The sequence below is a fragment of the Camelus dromedarius genome, chromosome 21 (genome assembly GCF_036321535.1).
Source record: "Camelus dromedarius isolate mCamDro1 chromosome 21, mCamDro1.pat, whole genome shotgun sequence".
Classification (NCBI taxonomy): Eukaryota; Metazoa; Chordata; class Mammalia; order Artiodactyla; family Camelidae; genus Camelus; species Camelus dromedarius.
Window position 1 is genome coordinate 32,441,755 of NC_087456.1, and position 12,294 is coordinate 32,454,048.

General features: G+C 42.0%; 1 long non-coding RNA gene across 2 annotated transcripts in view; it reads left to right on the top strand.

The window, feature by feature from the left end:
- Nucleotides 1-12,294, top strand: part of LOC135318764 (uncharacterized) — a 49,171-nt gene that overhangs the window by 13,748 nt on the left and 23,129 nt on the right. The window contains exon 4 of one of the 2 annotated variants that reach the window (XR_010377084.1): nucleotides 9,408-9,532. The exons of the other annotated variant lie outside the window; for it this stretch is intronic. This is a non-coding gene — a long non-coding RNA (uncharacterized LOC135318764). The remainder of the gene's footprint in view (nucleotides 1-9,407; nucleotides 9,533-12,294) is intronic. 2 annotated transcript variants of the gene reach the window in all.

Sequence of the window (12,294 nt, forward strand, 5' to 3'; positions counted from 1 at the left end):
TTATGGCTGAGTAGTATCCCATTTTGTGTGTGTGTGTGTATAACGTACATCTATATATCACATCTTCTTTATCCAATCATCTGTTGATGGACATATTTAGATTGCTTCCACCAAAAGGGGTGGGGAGAGGGATAAATTAGGAGTTTGGGATTAGCCTATATACACTACTATATATAAAATTGATAAACAACAAGGTCCTACTCCATCACTCAGGGAACTATATTCAATATCTTGTAATAACCTATAATGAATAAGAATATATATATAACTGAATCACTATGCTCTATACCAGAAACTAACACAACATTGTGAGTCAACTACACCTCAACTAAAAAAAAAAATATATGTGTATATATATATGTTAATTAGAACTTAAACTAATAATAGAAGAGTCATCATATGCCAGTGGGGGCAGTTTCTGTAACACATTCCAACAAGGAGACTTGGGGTTTTTTCTTCTTTTTTTTTATCATAGCCATTTAATGCTCTGTCAGCTGTAAAGAGTCATCCACTAGTCTTGTCATTTGATACTAAGAATTAGGGTAATGCTGGCAGCTTTAATGGGATTATAAGCAGGCCACCTTTCCACTAATGGATATTTTATATCAGCACTGCATTTAGAATTTTAATCAGCTGCTTTTGTTACTTGCTCATAGAAAATAGAAGGAACATATCAAATGTAAGATTAATTATGGCTAACCCAAGGTTGTTTCATTCAAGCTCAGTGGGAATTTCTCCTGATACAGAAGTAACACAACAAGTGAAGGCAGTCTCTCCATGAGATGCTTTAGAAACAGTCAACCTAGTAAAGAGAAATCACAGTTGTTTTTAGCTGGACAATTCCGTCATTTAAAAGTTTTTTTTTTAGTGCTCTGGTTTAAAAAAAGAACGTCAAATGGGGCACGAAGAAAAAGCTAATGTCATGGCATCTAAAAGCTGATGTTTTAATTTAGCTTGTTTCATCTGTATCTTATAATCAGTTTCCATGAACCGTCTCCCAAGAATAGCCTCCTCAGATTACTTTTCATCTGATCACAAAGTTATTAATCACATTTTAAGCACTTCATAAATCCCAGCGCAGAAAAGGCTTGCCTGTTTGTTAGTTGCATGTGGAGGCTCAAAGGGCTGCAGGATGGTTCAAGGGCCATGCACTTTTTTTGCTACCACCTGCGTTTGCTTTTTATGACACTTAATTACTGTCAGCAAATAGACAGGGACTATGAAACAGGTAACAGATCACCTCCATGTCTCTCTCACACTTCTTCATGCTTTGAGAGGCATTGACTGCCTTTGTTCTGGACTCTCTTCAATATTTGTACAGTTAACTGCATGGGAAGGTACAGTGTCTCCCTCTGGAGCAAGAGGCTGGCAAGGTCACTGTCCAGGAGGATAAGAAAATGGCACAAAGGACAGGCATTCTCACTACCCATCGTGAGTGGTTCCCTGGCCGCAGGGTTCTGAGAGCGAGCCACCACATGTGTGTGTTGCCTGAGCCTCTTGGTATTGCTGTGTGGGAATTTGAACCTGGGGAACCAGTGTGGATGCTGACGTCCTGGCTCCTGCTTTGCAGTGATGAGCTGTCCTTTGTCTCTGACCCGGGAGCCTCACGTCCTCCCCGCAGCCGTGGAACTACGACAGGCTAACTCATTAGCTTCAAAGTAGAATAAAATCTCAGCTCCTTCACGGTTCCTGAGCATTCAAAACCCTCTGCTTGGATTTTTGAATGTTATTCAGTTCATATTATTATTTTAGGTTTTTCCTTCATATTGTTGCCACAAAACTGGCCTCTGCACCCTGAATGCCAGATTGAGACTGAGAGGCAGAGTTTTGGGAGAAAAAGAACAGCTTTATTGCTTTGCCAGGCAAAGGGGAGTTGGAGCAGGCTCATGCCTTAGAAGCTGTGAACCTGTCTTGGAGTTGGGATCTCAAAGTTTTATAGAAAAAAACCTGGATGGAGCAGACAAGGTGAGAACAATCAGGGCGCTTTCCAGGCAGCTGCTTTCCCCTTAACCTCCGTGGGTCTTTCTGGCCCATCACCTTCTTCCTGGAGCATAGCCTCTGGGTTAAAACTACTGCAGAGAGTGTAAGGGAGAAGTTTGGGGGTTACTTAGCACGAAAGCAGTAAGGGAGAGAAAGCAGACTGCGGGATTTCTTGGAAAGAATCAGCAAGCGATTTAGCATCGGGGGAGTTGGTTCGCTTCCCACTCCTTCAATATTCCTAGCTTGGGATTTGGGATTAGCTAGCTATCTCCACTGAGCCTCATTTACACCTGTCCTATGGCCTTCTTGGAGAATTGAATGAAGTAATATTTGTAAGATAGTGTTATGTAAAGCAGCGTACTGCTTTAGTAATTCGTTCTGTAGCTCACAGTAAGTTTCCCATTGTAATGTGCTAGTTAGTGCTCATTGACAGGTTACAAATAAGCACAACAATCTGTCACCAGGACACTCTAAAAGCATCCTTGTGAAGTTAGAAAAGAGGGGCAGAATTTATGGTCTTTTTGTTTCCATTGGAAAATGAAGACAAAGAAATGTTAAACTCATTTCTCCATAGTTTCACAGCTTTCAGGGCTCACATATTTTAGGAAGCAGCTACAGTTCATGCGTGGAAATCCACAGATGTTTTTATCCATGAGACATAATTTCCAAAATCATCTTTTCATAACCTGGATCATTAAAATGTAGGTGTTAACAGTTTTCTAAAAAACACAGAACGAATATTGCTCGATACTTTTATATGGGAATATCTTTTATTTTTTTAACATCTTCGCAAAGTACTAAGTTTAAAATATCTGAAATGTTGAAAATAGTAAACTGGACTGGATGGATGTGTAATTATAGTCAATAATCTAGTGTCAAAAGTAGACTAAAACGCGGTTAAAGAGCACCTCTTACAGAGTTCAGTCTTACCTAATCTTAGCTCTGTCATGGTGCACTGCCTGCTTTCAAAGGTTCAGGAATGGGTGTTGGAAGGTAGGCGGTGGGTCCTGACAGAAAGCAAACATCTGGGACTCTCATGTGTGTGTGGTTTATTCCATGGAATCATTTCTCATGAATGCAGTGATGCTGGGTTTATTTTCTGCAAGCAACACCTAACCATGGACATCCTGTTAATACATAAGATCCCTCCTCATAGCAAATATCATTCCTGTATTTGCTCGAGAGTCCAATTACCCTCTCAACAAAGAGATCAGATCATTTGCTTTCTTTTTTTCTCCCCCAGGGACCTCTGATGGTAAACAGAGTGAACCTTCCCAAACCAGATGCGTTAACTCTTTTCTCTCCAAATACTAAGAGAGAAAAATGAGAAAGTCACTTTTGGAGAACTGAAACATTATATTTAGAACTAATTCTGATGTTGTTGCTAAAACTCTGCTAAACATTTTGTATGTATTATCTCATTTTGTCATAAAAATAACCCAGCAAGATTGAGGGTATTATTCAGTGTTTACAAATAAGGTCGTTGAACTTTAAAGGAAGTAAACTTTTTTCCCAAGTTGATCCAGGTTTAAGTGTCACAATCAGTTTGAATCCAGATCTCTTTTAATATATGTTCGAAGCTTTCTCCCTGCATCACACTGATTCTTCTCAGACCTCAGTTGGTTTGACTCAACTCTGTGTTATGTATTGGAAAGTTGATCATCAATGGTCTGTGTCTTGGGGTGGTTTGGTTTCCTCCAAAGCAGTGACTGGAAAAAAAAAAAACCTTCAACTAGTTTAAGGGGAGCAGGGGCTGAACTTCTGAAATTTACCACAGAGACCCCTCTTTGGCTGACACTGGAAAGCACTGAAAATGAGCGTACCAGTAAAGAAATGTTTTAAATTCTGTCCACACACCTTACTTCACACACCCTTTTACTCACCTGAACTGACTAGAAATGGCAGTTCTCAAAATAGGCTACTTTTAAGATCCTTCTGCTCAAGAAGCTGGAGACGGGAATGAGCTGGGAGTAATGGAGGGTAGCAGAACTCCACGAGCGCGTTCCGACTAAAGCCTACGTTCAGACAGCAGACGAGGCGCACTGAGGTTCTCTTAGGGCCCAGGTGCCTTCCTCGGGCGGGTGTTAAGGGCCTCTTCGTCCTCGGGAACACCTCTGCGCTTGTTTCCCCATGTCTCTCCCCACGCACACACACGGAAGACTTTTATTGGTTTCGTATCATGTGTTGAACACTTAGCTACTCTATTTTCCACAGCCTCATCTTTCCAGAAGTCGTGGGCCACCGTCTGTCTTTTCTCTACCTTTATTCTGAGGGGGGCACAGATGTTTAGACTGTAAGGAGGAAGGTGGTAGGCGTGCGTGTCTTTGTGTAAATTTGTATATTGTGGGCTTGGAGGTGGATGATTTATAGCAGCTTACACATTTTGCAAATCTGTGTTCTGGTTGTTGAAGTGTTTGAAAATTTAACCAGGGTTCTCGGAAACAGGCGCTAATTTTGCCAGTGGGTTGGAAGTAGTCCTACCTGGCGTACTAGGAATTTATTATTTGACTTTCTTTGTACAAATCACACAAAGTAAATCATTTACAAAAGATAAATGTGTGCATAAACAAAACATGTATATACAAATAGTTACTTATAGTGTATTTCTCACTCGTTACGTATGATTGGTGACCAAAGTCGTATTTATTTAAAATGCTTTTATTGCTTGTTACACTATAGCCTACTTAACATAATTATCCAAAGCAAATAGAGTCAATAAGCTTGCGGAAATACGATGTCCTAAAACCAAGAATTACGAGTTACCGTGTTCCTCATTTATATATTATTGGTTATTAAATGGTACGTTTCACAGTTCACTTACAGGAAGATACAGCCGTTGGGTATAGTTACCCAAGGGGTTGAGAGAAACAACTTTGAGTTGTTTAGATCTTCTGGAAGATCACTCGTGGGAAAGTAATTTGAATTTTTTGGCAGGTAGGAGTTTTATTTTCGAGCATTGATAAGAGAAGGAGCAGTTGGCTGCCGTGAGTCATGGTTCTTGCCTCATGTTTGATAGGAGCACTGGTGGGAGCCTTTGGGTAAATCATTTAACAGCTGAGAGCTTGGTGTTCTTAGCTGTGAAGGCTGCTCCTCTCTCTGGAACGCTCACTTCGTTGGGTCTCAGGGAGGAATAAACGAGGTAGTGCTGGAAACAGTGCTCCCCAGCCCTTCCAGGGGCTGCCCCCCTTTCACCCTTCCCATCTCAACGAAAAGTCAGCTTGTTAGTAAGTCTTGCCCCTTCTGTCCCGCGCTCTCCGCATCCCCACCGGTCTTCCCCGTCCTCAGGCACTGCTTACCTCCTTCACAGCACTTACTACCTCTGACCTTAGCTTGCTGACAGGTTTGCCCACTTGTTTATTTTCTGTTTGCTCCCATTAAATGTGAATTTCATAAGGTTAGGAAGCTTAGTTTCCTTCTGCATTCCCTAGGACAGTAGCTAAAACAAGCGCTGGCACATATAAGCATTCAGCAAACATATGGAGGCAGAAAATGGGCATGAAAAGGATAAAAAGCGTAAAGCACGTGCAGGAGGGCTGCTTCGCTTTCATATTAAAAGGCGCTTCTGTTTTATCTAGACGTGTGTGTTGCTTTCCTTCGTGAGAACAATTTTTCCCCTATAGGCTTTGCAAGTGTCAGAGCTTTTTTTTCCCCCTCTTTTTTGTTCTCTTTAAAAAAGATCCGTGGAAAGTATTGGCTGGCGAAGAACCATGGGGAAGACACGGTGAGGCTAGCAGTTGATGCAGGAGCCAGCTTTGCAGTGGGTGAAAGCAAGTAATGTAGGAATGACCTCCCCCCACTGCCATGTCGACCAGGTCCTGAGTCTGAGACAGGAATCGTCTGATTGCTAATGGGACTGAACGGGAGGAGGAGGAAATGCAGAGATAAAGCCCTGGCCGAAGAGACTCCATCCCTCGGGTTGTAATGAGACACCTTGAATAGCCAGTTGGACCTGCTGTGCCTTAAACCAGTTAAAGGTGGTCCTTGATGGGTGCCAGCTATTTCTGTGAAGGCTCCAGTTTACTTGAGAACAATTTTCTCTTAATAAGTTTATTCAGTACAACCACAGGGGGAATATCATTTAGATGGCAGAGATAACCCTCAGCATTTAACCAGCTAAGAGTAGAAATGGATCAAAATGCGCACCTATTAAAGGACAGAGGAGAACAATCTTTTTGATTTGCTTGGAAAGTCTGGTGGGTTGAATGCCTGCCCCAGGGAAGCAGTGGACCCTGGGGTTAATAATGTCATCTCTAGAGTTAAAGCTGACAGGCCCCCGTCATGGGCAATCGTTAGCTCAATGATCGTCATTCTGTAAGCCTCGGTTTCCTCACCTGTAAGATGAAGACGGTGATGGCGACAGTCTGGTGGCACTGTTTGGAGGATTAAGTGACATTAAGTGAGTACACATATATCAGACTGGAAGTGGAGGCTGACGCATGGGGAGCATTTGGGGATCATCAGCCAACGTTACAGTCTTCCTCGTGCGTCGGTCACCCAGAAAGGGGAAACACAGATCTAACCGCTTCTGCGGTGGCTCTGAGGTCCTACGGCTATGACGGTTTGAAGTAAAATGCCTCTCCTGTTGTCTCAGAGCTCTGGAGGAGGAGGAGTGATCACAGGCCTTTGATGCGCTGGTGAATAAACCAAGTGAAGGGACAGTCACAGAGGAAGGGAGCAGGCTCACCCAGGCTGCGCTGTGAGCCTGTGTGTAGCTTTCTGCGGAGATGGGTAAATATTGCTAGTTTTCTGTGCTGCTTTTTTTCAGAGGAAAATGAGTGTTTTTGAAAGAGATTCTTTTCACTAAAGATTTATGTTAAAAAAAAATCTTATCTCTTTGGGACATAAGTGCCTTTATCTGTGTTTCTCATAGGGAATGCATAACTTGCATTTAATTATGTGTTTGCGGGTCTCTGGGTCACAACAGCACCCACACAGGGTCTGTTCACAGGAGGCACTCGGGGGGCCACGTCGTTCACGGTGTGTGGGCTGCGAGGCTGGAGAAACTGCAGTGCGGGTGGATTTCCACGTGGCTCACACCCCAGGTGCACCCAGACCACCGAGGAGCACCTTTCACTTAGTAATGAAACTGGCATCTTAGGCTTAGGGTACCTGTTTCCATCAGTGACTTTATCTCATATTTTGTGTCACTACCTTACTACGTAAAAAAAAAAAAAAAAAGAGAGTAATGAGTCCTTCTCTGAGTGAACGTTGGAAATGTCACAGATGCAAAATAATCCTCACTCACATCTGCCCTCCCTCTTCACCCTCTGTTCCTTCTCTCTCTTCTTGCTCCTGTGCTAGTATGCACCTACCTACGATATGTTTATTCTCAGAGCAGTCTTTCCAGTGAACACTCACAGACTTTGACGGGTGAACTGATAGGTGTGATATAGACCTGCCTGTATGTTACAGTAAAGAGAGGATGCACTGACTTCTTAGGGTTTTTATTGGTCAGAGTAAAACATCATGCACTTGAAGACAGGAAGATCCTTATCAAACGCTGGAATTGTTATTGCTTAGCTTCCACAGCTTCCCTGCAACTTGCCAGGAAAGAGGCATTTCTCCTCCCAGTCTGGAGGGAATAGAAGGGGAAATTGACTGCAGTTTGTGTTTGTATGCATAATGAAAGAAAAATAATAAACACAGAGTCCTGACTGGCGGGGGCAATTCATGTCACTATTTTGTGTCCCGATTTATTTTTTTATTCTGCTATAACCTTTTATCAACACCAGCTTCTTTCCTCTCTCTCCAAACAGAAGGAGGTCAACATAAACATGCCTGTCCAGGAACTGACAGAACAGATTTATTGTGCAAGTCAGATTTTGTTGGAGCGTTCTTCCCTTACATTTTGCCCTAGGTGCTGGATATTTTTGTTTTCTTTCTTGAAATATATATATTTTCCTCTCCTGAAAGAATGCAAACATAAACCACATAGGTTATTCCAGGAGCTTTGAGATATTGGTATACTAGCTAAAAAAAATTATGAGAATTTTCTTCATTGCTTAGAGATCTATGGTGATAATGAAAAAAAATCTTATAAACAGTGGGATACCTGAGGTTTAATGGAGATATTTAAAAACTAAGACTTTGATATATTCCTTCCGTGAATTTTTATTTCTAAAAATTTTTTGGTATTTTTTTTTTTCAAATGGAGCTGAGTCTGTACATCAAACATCACATGAAGACTGAGGCATTTTAATATATAGGTCATGAGAAAATAGCACCATTTCTCCCCTACTTCCCCCCCTTTTTTAAAAAAAATTATCACCTAGATAATTCAGGTTAATTATTTTTCTGACCTAAATCTTCTGGGAAATGACTTTAATTATCCAGCTAACCTTGCACATGTACAAAGTTTAAGTAAGGCACAGGCCCAGAAGAATATATTTTTTTAAAGTGGAAATTCAGTTAACCTGTTTATTGACATCATGTGATTAAAAATACAAAGAAAAATGATTTTTCAATTTAACTTGAATGAACTCGGGTGCTTTGCTGAAATCAGACCGTGGGCACAACGTCCTCCAAGCCCAGGAGATCCCGGGGGAGCTGATCGCATGTGTCCTGGTTTAGAACTGCCCTGTGATGCCGAGCTGGGCTCTGAGTGTTGTTGCCAGTGTCCTAGGGCTGCTGTAAGAACCAGCACAAACTGGGTGGCTTAATGCAATGACAGAAGTAACTTCTCTCTCAGTTTTGGAGCCTAGAGTTCTGAGATGGAGGTGTTAGCAGCGCTGTGCTCCCTTTGAGACTCTGGGTAAAATCCTTCCTTGGGTCTTCTTTGCTTCTGGTGGTTGGGGTGGCCCTCGGTCCCAGGGCAGCACCACCTTGCCGCTGTGACACTCCAGTCTCTGCCTCTGTCTCTCATGCTGTTCTCCTCTGGCGTCTCCGTATGGCTCTCTTCTTATAAGGACGTTTGTCATCATTGGATTAAGGGATGACTCTAATCCAGTGTGGTCTCATTTCAACTAATGACACCAACAGCCGTATTTCCAAATAAGGTCACATTCAGAGGTACTGAGGTTAGGGACACAGTTCAACCATAACACATGTCCATTCGTGTCATCACGATGCTGGTGCCCACAACTGCTGAACTCAACAAAGGCTTCCACAGTGAGGTCCCTAACGCCCCAATAATACCAGCCTCCCCATGGCATTGCCGCTGCTCATGACCTACCAGCCTGGATTCTCCCTCCCCTTGCCTGCTCGGCCACATCCCTGCTCTGCCACATCCCTACTCTGCTGAGCTGGTCATTATCTCAACGATCAGAAATTGTTGGCTGCCAAAATGACTAATTGCCTCCCCCACTACAGCGATGCCAAAGCTTATCTGGTGAAACAAACTCGTATCACTTTCTGCTCCCTCATTTTAGTGTTCTGTGGGCTTACCTGTGTTCTCCGAGGTCCTAACTCTTACTTTCCTTTTTCCTGAGGTGACATTATCCACCTGGGTGCCTTCGACTACCACTTGTACGCTGATGATTGCCTCATTCATATGTCTGTCCAAGATCTTACATCTCAACTGCCTGTTGGGAACTTCCACGAGGAAGTATGTCAGGTACCTTACATATTCCACAGCTCGCACTGAGCCTGTTTTCCCCTCCGCGGAGGCGATTTAGGTGTCGTTCCAGAATCCTACTTCTCTTTACATTGTCCATATTCAATTGATAAATAAGTCTCATCTAGTCAACGTTCTAAACACGTCTTGTTTGAACCCTCCTAACTTCTCAGTTACTGCCTGAGTTCACGCCCGGAGTGTTCCGTTCCTGGACTGTTGCACTGCCTTTCCTGTAGGTCCCTCCGTTTGCAGGCATGTCCCACTGTAATCAAGCTTTTGAGTGGTATCTAAGGTGATTTTAAAACAACGTTTCTGAACATGTCTCTTTCTTACTCAAAATCCATTACCAGCATAGTTTAATGGTGCGTTTTTTAACCCCTTGTTTAATTCCGTTTTGGAGCTCTTGCAGACCTCTCTGGCCGCATCTCCTGCATGGCCCCAGCCATGCTGGGCTCTGTGCCGTCCCCTGCAGGCAGTGTGCTGTTTGCTGCCCTCGTGCCTGTGCTCCTGTGATGGGAATGAACTCCCACTCCCTCTCATCCTGCTAACCAATGTGTCATTTAAAATTCTTTTTAAATGGCAGCTTCTTAAGGAAAATTCTTGTAACTGAAGGAGACCCTAGACTGCAATGGAACACTGTTTTGAAGATCTGGGTTGAGTTCAGCTTGCTTTTGATTTTTATCCATCTCTATAATGATGAGAGTTTTCTCTCTGATCATGATACAATTAAATTGGGGGAAAAAATTAGTCATACTAATAGAGTTCTTCTGTCCCACTATCTTTGCTTAATTATTTTGAAACTGAAGCACTTGTGGAGGTGGATTGAAGCGAGCCTAGGATTAAGCTGGATTGATGACGGTTCGGCCAGCATTTCCACTGAGTAGCAGCTATTAAAGCTATTTGGCCTCAAAAATTATTACTTACTGCGAGACTGTTTTATTTCAAATGGAAAAGTAATGTACTGAGTGGTAAACAATGGGGTTGATGTAGGCTGTCTTGGAAGTGAGCTGGAATTCGCCTAATCAATCATAAATCTTTGGCCGTCCTAATGACTGAATTACCTGGGTGAACTGCAGCATGATGAGAAAGAACCTAGTTATATGGACTGTCTGACCTCTGTGCCATCCATTGTACAACAGCCTGATGGATGACTCTGTGACTGGCCTAAACTATCTGGAAAATGATCAATTTTCTGTCATGTCTAATCCTGTCCATATTATAATGCAGGCTGTTGCTAAAACTGCATTCTATTCAGTTCTCCCTCAGTGGTGAGCAAGGTCACTGTCATTGGTGATACATGAAGCCTTTTCTCATCATGTGAATAGGGGGACTCAAATTTAAACAGTGCCTTAAACAATGAGTCCTTTAATTTAATCAGAGTGTCTGCAGCTACGTGGTGGCACTTCTCTCAAGTAGTGCTTGAAAGACCTTGTCTTACCATCTCAGCGTCTCCACTGCTGACTTGGATCATGATTGGAAAATAACAGGTGTTTTGCCACCTGCATAAATTTGACTTTTTCTCCTATTTTATTCTTGTGTTACATTCTAGATAGTGTATTAATTTAAAAAAAAGAATAAAATTGCTACAACTAGAGAGTGAGTTATAATAAGGGTATGTAATACATGACTAGCGAGCTACAGAATCTCTAAAAATAGCCGTTGGTCTACTGACCAGAGATAGAGTGACTATAAATATTTATAATAAAAAAGCCTTAGCCTTTTGATTTCCCTAAGTACACACTTGCATGTTTATTTTAACAGTGGGAACACAAACACTGGACACAGGCTAAGAAGAAGAAGGCTAATAATATTTAAGTGCTTGAGTTGCCAGATCACTAAAACTAATTTGCTCTCATGGATAGTGAATGAAATGTTGGGGTGAACTGAAATTTAATTTATATAATCCTGAAGTAAGGATTTCTTGCAAAGTATGTTAATAGCAGCACTTCCTTTCAGAAACCCTTTGTGGTGGGCATTCATAACGAGGAAGGTTTGCAAGTGCTTTATCTGCCATGATCTATGTTCAATTTGTTATTCCAAGCATCAGTTGTACTCAATATACTTCAAAGAGATCTTGTAGAGATAGGTTTAAGAATGATTCTAATTACTCTAGGCAAAAAGCCTATACAGTATAGCTTTTCTTTAAAAGTTATCATACACAGAAAGCCAGAGTTCAAGAAGTTTATACCAAGTGATGTATATGTTCAAAGTAAAGTTCACTTTAATTATAAAAATTAAAGTGGTGGTTCTGAAAAATTCAGAATTCAGGAATTCAGGACTATATTTGGAATGTAAATTAACGAAAGGAATAAAAGCCCTCACCTGAAGTCAACTTGCTTACTTAAAATTAAATCACTTTAATGACCCAGCATGTTTAGGCTTTGATGCGCACCAGGAAAATGCGTGCACACGTGCATTAAAGATTTGCACCAGAATTAGCATAACGTCCTTTTCCACGTTAACCCTAAATTGACCATGACCCAAATTCCTTCCAAAGTGAAATGGATCAGTAAATTGTGATGTGTTCGTACCACAGAAAACTCTACACAATGAAGACAGTAGAGCAACAACATGGACGATCTCACACTGTACTTTTGAGCTTTTGAGCAAAAGAAGCCTTACAGCATAATACTGACTGCATACTTCCATTTATTCATATAAATTCCCAGTTACAGTGAGTGAGTGTTAGACGTCACCCTGGGTCCCCTCAAGGAGGAGGAGGTGGAAAGCGGTAATAATCGGGAGGGGGTGGCCAGGGAGCA